At 20.7% G+C, this 8,273-nt stretch overlaps 3 long non-coding RNA genes across 3 annotated transcripts; 1 reads left to right on the forward strand and 2 right to left on the reverse strand.

Annotated features, from left to right (window-relative positions):
- Positions 1–4,967: 4,967 nt before the first annotated feature.
- Positions 4,968–5,824, reverse strand: LOC113223603. Its single transcript, XR_003308798.1, has 4 exons — positions 5,810–5,824; positions 5,588–5,655; positions 5,187–5,382; positions 4,968–4,982 (listed from the first exon to the last, which is right to left on the reverse strand). It is a non-coding gene; the product is annotated as an uncharacterized LOC113223603 (long non-coding RNA).
- A 282-nt stretch (positions 5,825–6,106) lies between these two features.
- Positions 6,107–6,776, reverse strand: LOC113223604. The gene is made up of 3 exons (XR_003308799.1): positions 6,658–6,776; positions 6,306–6,359; positions 6,107–6,165 (listed from the first exon to the last, which is right to left on the reverse strand). It is a non-coding gene; the product is annotated as an uncharacterized LOC113223604 (long non-coding RNA).
- A 773-nt stretch (positions 6,777–7,549) lies between these two features.
- Positions 7,550–8,273, forward strand: LOC113223605. Its single transcript, XR_003308800.1, has 2 exons — positions 7,550–7,746; positions 8,140–8,273. It is a non-coding gene; the product is annotated as an uncharacterized LOC113223605 (long non-coding RNA).

The following is an 8,273-nucleotide window of genomic DNA, read 5'->3' on the forward strand; positions in this document are numbered from 1 at the left end:
TATTGTTGTTACTGTTATTGTTGTTACTGTTATTGTTGTTACTGTTACTGTTGTTACTGTTACTGTTATTGTTATTGTTGTTGTTATTGTTACTGTTATTGTTATTACTGTTACTGTTATTGTTGTTGTTACTGTTATTGTTGTTGTTACTGTTATTATTATTACTGTTATTATTATTACTGTTATTATTATTACTATTATTACTACTACTATTATTACTACTACTACTATTATTATTATTATTATCATATATTTCCTTATGGTGACTTTTGTTAATCTCTGAAAAACATTCTAAATTATTAAAATATAATTTACTCATTTTCCTCTTAGATCGTTGTGTTTGTTTTCTTGTTATTGAGCAACATGTTTGGTCCTTATGGTGCCCTTCATTAGTGTTTACGTGTCGGGTGTGTTTATGTGACCACTTACGTTTATGTAATCATTTGTATGTACATTGTCAGAAGTACTAGAATAAGAAGGATAGTTTATATACCCCATTTTAATCACCCCTTCACTTCTTACATTAACCAAATTACATGTTTGATCCGTAAAACTACGTTGATTATTACTACTTGTATTTTCACCAATTATGGTTTGCTTACATGGTAAAAAGTTATCATTGTCTGATTGTTTATTAACGCATTTGATAAATTTTGTTAAAGTTTTTTTTATTAATCAAATTTTTAAAATTAAGTGTATTTGTTTTAATATTGTTACTATTTTTTTTTATTTTATTTTTATTTATGTTTTTATTAACACAATTGGCATTGGCATTATGAGCGTTAACATTATCAACATTGACATTATAAACATTGACATTATAAATATTAACATTATCAACATTAACATTATCGAAATTCATATTATCAGTATTATTATTAAATCCATTCACATTTAAATACGATAAATCAGAATTAAATTTATTAATTATATTTTTATTATTTTCAGAATTAAAATCATAACATATTTTGTTTATCACTCTTTTATCTTTTTCTATATTTTTTGTAATTATTTTTTTTTTTTTTCTTTTTTGTATGTAAAATATGTGTTTTCGTGTTTTTTTTTAAAGTTATGATTACAAAATAAGTCTTCTTTGTCATCATTTGTTATTTTACTACTTTTGCTTAACATTCTAATATTGGTGTAATTACTACAGCTACTATTATTATCACTATTATCATCCATAATGTGTTTACTTTTATTGATTGGTATATAACTGTCGCTACTGTCTGTTTGTTTATTCCTACATTTTTTTCTTGTATTTTTTGGTTTTCTTTTGCTATTGTCACTTCTGCTATTACTACTGCTATTACTACTGCTATTACTACTTCTATTACTACTACTATTACTACTTCTATTATTACTACTATTACTACTGCTATTACTACTGCTATTATCATTATTATATTTTTCTCCCTTTTCTTTATTTATGTTACTTACACTATATGTGTTAATATTATTTGTGCATTTGTTATTACTACCCGTTTTGTTTTCTTTTTCTATATTATATTGTTTTACAATTAAAATCCTATCATTATTGTCATTATTTAATGTTCTGTTTGAAGCATGTAAGTTTTCGGTACATGATTGCATATTTATAGTTTTTTTCTATGATTTCAGCATCTGTACTATTACTAGCGTTACTATTGTTATTACCATCTGCATTACTACTTGCATTACTATTTGCATTACCAATTGTATTACCATCTGCATTATCATCTGTATTATTGAGTAGTAAAGTATTTGTATCTGTATTTTTATTTTCACTTAATTTATTATTATAAACATTTTTCAGAATAGTATCCTTGTGCTTATTTTTTTTCTCTATTATTTTCCTTTTTTCCATCTTTAATTTTATCACAATTTTTATCTTGTTTTTTAGTTTCTTTTTTTTCTTTATGTTCTTCTGATTTATTGTACATATTTTTATTTTGTTCTTCAGATTGAAAGTTGTGATTATTCGAGTTACCCATTTTAATTTGATTCTTTTTTTCTTTTTCTAAATTTATATGTTTATCATAAAGAAAAATGTCATTATGATAAAATTCGTTGTTGACAAGTTTATTTTTTAACTCATCTTTTTTATGTGAATGACCAACGTATTTTATACTAGTCATGTCTGTTATTATTTGTTGTGGTTATGATTGTGTAGTTGTGTGGTTTTGGCTGCGGTTATGGTTATTGTTTTTTTTGTTCGTTTTTTTTTTTTTTTTTTTTTTTTTTTTTTTTTTTTTTTTTTTTTTTTGCTAATGTTGTTTAATTAGTTAGGAGAGCATTTTTTGCTAATTAATAAAATGACAAATTTTTTATTTTAATTCGCATTAATCACTTTCTTAAACATAGTGAAATACTTTGCTAAGTGATCATATATATGTCATAGCACATTTATACACATGTATATATATATATATACATAAATATAAAAAAAGAACTCCCAAAAATTTACATTATAAAACATATAGTTTATAAATCGCAATAAAGTTAATCATAAAGATTGCTAACACATGACATACATATGTTTCCTTACATGTATAAAACAAATACAGTAAAACATACGAACAAAAATATATATACATATAAATATTTTTTTTATAACTTATATATGTAATAAGGTGTAGTCAAATTTAGTAGCAGTTTTAAATATAACTACTATTTAGATACATATTATATCCACCTTATTTGACAATGTTATATATATATATATATATATATATATACATGCATAAACGAACAAGTTGAATATTTTTCAAACACATTAACATACACCTAAAAGTACGCATCCTAAATGAAAGAAAAAAAAAAAAAAAATTTATAGTTATAAAAGCCAACAAAATATTTAGTTAATAATGTTACTATTTAAATGAATAAAATATAAATTTAATAAAGTTAATTAAAAGTTCACAACTAAATAAAAAAAAAAAAAAAAAAAACACACACACACACACGCACACACTATATACATATATATGTATAAAGAATAAACACTAGCTGACACCTATGTATACTGACAACACAACTTACAGAAATGTCAACATATCATTTATAATAATAAAAACAATATAAAATACAAAAGTATAAAAAATAAAGTGAAACAAATACATATAATAATCAACACAAAAGTATATGCAAGAAAATTTTTTTTTTTATAATTATTAATGTTTAAAAATAAATGTTTTAAAAAAATTGGATTTTTTTTGTGATCAATAGATTTTTAACAAACAACTGGTTTTTTTTTTTAGCTTTTTTTTTTTTTTTTTGAGGTTATCAATAAGTTAAAAAAAAAAATAAAAAAAAAATTATAATAAGCTTCGAAAATATAATGGTGCAAATATATATATGTATATATCACTAGAAACTCAATAGAATAAAAATTTAAATATTGAAATAAAAAACAATCAAAAAATGTGCATAAAAAGAACAAACAATTTATTATGTATCTTTAGTTGTACTTAATTTTTTTTTATCAAATTCACTATTTTTATTGCTCTTACTGCTTTTGCTACGTTTAATATTTTCATTTTTTTCACCACCTTTGTTCTTTTGTTACTTTTGTTACTTTTGTTTTATTTTTTTTTTTATTATTATTTTATTTTATTTTATTTTTTTTTTTGACGTTTATTAAGGGTGCTTATATAGGCATTTCAAAAAATCATAGTGAGCTTAAAAATTATTTCGAATTACAATGAAAACCACAAAAAATAAAATAAAAAGGCTCAAGAAAAGAATAATAATGCAATATAAAAAGTTACAAGAACTAATGAAGTGGTGTTAAAAAAAAAAAAAAAAAAAAAAAATAGAGATGTGTTCTAGAGCACACAAATATATTTATTTGCATATTACATTTATAAGTATTACTTTTTTTTTTTTTTTTTTTTTTTTCTCATTGGTAGAAATGTTACATTTAAAAGAAAATAAAAAAAATGAGAGAATGTGTGATGTGTAATGTCAAGGGCATTTGTTCATTTTTTAATTACTTTTAATAACAAATTAATAGGTTATAATTGTTTAAACATTGTGTAATATATTAGTTAAATCTACAAAAAAAAATACTCTATACATTTTTTTTTTTTCTTTTTTATTTAACAATAATTCTATTTGTTCATATATATCCATTTATATTTATATTTTACATGCAGAAAAAAAAAAAAAAAAAAATGAAATACTCATGCATCTGGGTGTATTAGTATTTTAATAATATTTTAATAATTACCTATATATATATATATATATATATATATATTTAAAATGTAAAAATATGTTTTGTACTTATGTATAAGTTTATTCATTTATTTTATAATTAAAAAGAATAATATATTAAGAAACTGTCATATATGAGTATAAACATATCATTAATATTCTGTGTGTTTTACTGATACATTAAAATAAAACAAGGGTTGTTAACGTTTTTTTTTTTTTTTTTTTATTAATGGTTTATTTTTTTTTAAGCACTGTTATTTCCTTTTTATTTACATACTAATTACTTTTATTTTATTTTGTATGTTATAAACTTTTCAAGTTGGTTATGTATTTTGTTACTGTTATTAGATGCTGTTTTCATATAAAAAATGTTGATAATATTTATAATACCAATCAATAAATGATGAATACATATTTGCAATTAAAACGAAAAAATAAAATAATAAATAAAAAGTAATAAATTTTTATGATAGTTATATTATGTTTAATATGTTAAAACACGTGTTACATATGTGTATATTTACATAAACGTTTACACATTCCAATATACTTTAAGGCATAATATGGAATAAATATCGTGTAAAATAAAAATAAATATACTTTATGTAATTCTTATATTATGTGCATAATAGTAAATTATATTTTTTATTATAAACAAAAAAAAAAATAAAATAAAATAAAACATTATTTAATTGGAATCAATTGGTACAACTGCTAAAGCTGAAATTCTATTATCTCCTTTACATTTTTTCTATAAACACATTTTGTATTATTTTTGCTACATCCTAAAATAACAAAATAAAAAATTTTAAATGTTTATTGAAATGTGAAAAAATATAAACGTGTATTGTATGCACCTTAATGGTTGTTTTTTTTTTTTTTTTTTTTTTTTTTTTTTTTTTTATCGTGCTATTTATTTATGTGTATGTTCAGGTTTTGTTGTATATTTGTATGCACAGATTGAGACGTATGACATATATATTTATTACGTATATGAATTCACTGGAAGTCCTTTGACCATGACTAATTGGTTCGTTTTTTCCTTCCATCCAATTCGATAATTTCTCCATTATGTTCCATTAAAATAATATAATGTGTGTTAACATTTATATCATCTCCTACAGATGCTTGGCCACCAGAACATTCATGATGTAACAATTCAATGCTCTTATTATTTTCGAGTTCCTAGAAAAAAGGAAGTAACAAAAGTAAGAACCAACAATTTGAATAAATGTTTAAAAAAAAAAAAAAAAAATAATAATAACAATAATAATAATAATAATAATAATAATAATAATAATAAAATAAAAATAAAAATAGAAAAAAATAAATATTCACATAGTTCGTTCCTTTTTTTCTTTAACACAATGTGTGATATGTAAAACGAAACCTTTCCTCTTTCTTCAGGAGTCATTTTCTCAACTTTATCAAAAAAATTAGCTAAAATAGAACCCTTGCCTTAAAAAGAAGCAACGAAAGCATACATATAACATATACGTAGATGGTATTATAAAAACTAACACATCAATGTTAATATATATATATATATATATACAGCTATATTATAATTTAGTAAAAAAATAAATGTAAATAGATGGAAAGTCAAACTTACTAATTTCAAATTTATCTCTCAAATTTCCGAACAAATGTATCAAAGCAATTGTACCACAACAGTTTGGAATAGTCTTAATAAACAAAAAAATAAAGATAAAAATGGATTAGAACAAAAATAAATGAACGAACGAGGCTATATAATTTTTTTACAATGCACAAATTAAAAACAGTCTTTATAAATATATCCACACATAAGCATATAAACGTAGGCACATACATTTATATATATTGGTATGTATATTTATAGATTATTATACAAGCGATAATGTAACCATAATGCTTACTTGCTTTATAAAAAAAAGCGTCACTAATACCTTTATTTACTATTTTTTCACTTGAATTGTTTTCATTATTCTAATTGATAATAACAGAAAAAAAAAAAAAAAAAAAAAAAAATTTTAATTCCTTTTTTTAAAGAACAGGTAATTAGTTTGAAAAAAAAAAAGAGAAGAGACGAAAAAAAAAGAGGATAAGAAAAAAAAATAAAGTATTACAAAATTTTCATTTAATGGGTATAATAGTAGTATTGCATGCGCTGGTTTAGGTATCTGTTAATTTATATTTAAAAAAAAGAAAAAATATATATATATATATATTATATATATAGGAAGAAAGAAAGAGAAAGATATGTGCGTGTCATTAATGTTTACTTAAAAAATGTGCTTATGTTTACTTAAAAAATGTGCTTATGATGTATGCGTGTGTGTTTTTCTTTATTTTATTTTTTTTTTTATAGTGTTTATCATATGTATGTGTGTAGGGGACATATAAGTGGTTATGTAATTGTTTAATTATGTGGTTTTTTAATTATTTTTTTGTTTGATAAACTGCAAAAACATAACCAACCATATCTAATAGGTCTTTATCAAAACCCAAAATATCCTCAAACTTTAATTTACATTGTCCAAGTTTAGTAGAATATAAATACAACGAATCTGGGTTGGATTCTAAAGGTACCCAAAAATTCTTTAACATTTTCTCTATTTTTATTTTAAGTTAAAAAAAAAAAAAAAAATAAACAAATAAAAAGCAAATAAAAAGCAAATAAAAAACAAATAAAAAACAAATAAAAAACAAATAAAAAACAAATAAATATATAAAAATCCTATTTCAAGTATTTTATATATAAGCATTAAAAAAATAAATAAAAAAAAAAAAAAAGCGACGTTTATAATATATATATATATATATATATTTTTTTTAATATTTATGGAAAAGTTATTAAATATGAACTTTGTGGGTACATAAGCGACGCATAATTTAAAGAAAAGAAGTAAAGGAAAACAAAAATATATTTACATATGTATTTATTTACTCCATACAAAGTTTTTTTTTTTTTAATTTAATAAATTTTTACAGAAATATACAGGTTGATGTGAACATAGAACATTTTATTTTTATTTTTATTTTTTGTTTGTGTGCTGATTGTACATCATTTAGTAACTAGCTCATTTTTTTATAAAAACGGTCACTTATTTATTTTTATTATTTTTTTTTTTTTTTATGAGGGATTAAAGTGAGAATAAAAACATAATGGTATATATATTATGAATGCTCATATAAATTTAAGCACGTATATACATAAATAATGTTCTTTGTTAATGGTCACCTTTAAAAAAAAAAAAAAAAAATATATAAATATATATCCATAGAAATTATATATATATATATATATATTTCGTATTTTTTTTTTACATAATGTTTAAATAAAAATATATTAACAATTTTTTTATTTTAAAAAAAAGAGTCAAAAATTAATCATTTAATATATATAAACATATAATTATATATATATAAAATTTTAAGCGAAGAAATATATAACTCGTCGAAGTACATTAACATATTTATATAAACAACACTTTATCATTAAATACAACGTTAAAAAAGGAATAGTTCAAAATGGCAAAATCAAAGAATCACACAAATCATAACCAAGTAAAGATATGATAATGCATATATATATATATATAGTTCATCTTAATCGTTTTTTTTTTTTTTTTTTAAACAGTGTTTTTTCAGTTATTTCCTTTTTTTTTTAATAAACATGTTCCCATTATTTTTATAAGTGACAGTTCTACATCTTTATAAACATTATTTACTTGTTTATGTAAATTACATATAAGTCATTATTAAGGATTACTTTATTATACATTTTAATAGTGTTATTTTTATTTTTTTTTTTTTTTATTGACCTAGAACTATTAAAAAGTTCTTTAATGTGTTGTAGCTGTGTGGTACAAATAATGCATATTCAATGTTACTTATCATTTAACTGATATATACATATATATATATATGTATATATATATATTTTTCTTTTTAATATAGAACAGGAAGGCTCATAAGAATGGTATTAAGAAACCCAAAGTCCACAAATTCATGTCTCGTAAGGGGGTATGTATAAAAAATTAATTTGTTATTGATTCATTTACTAATTTTTATATCCTTTCAGATAGTTTTAT

The sequence above is a fragment of the Piliocolobus tephrosceles genome, unplaced genomic scaffold (assembly GCF_002776525.5).
Source record: "Piliocolobus tephrosceles isolate RC106 unplaced genomic scaffold, ASM277652v3 unscaffolded_41927, whole genome shotgun sequence".
NCBI lineage: Eukaryota > Metazoa > Chordata > Mammalia > Primates > Cercopithecidae > Piliocolobus > Piliocolobus tephrosceles.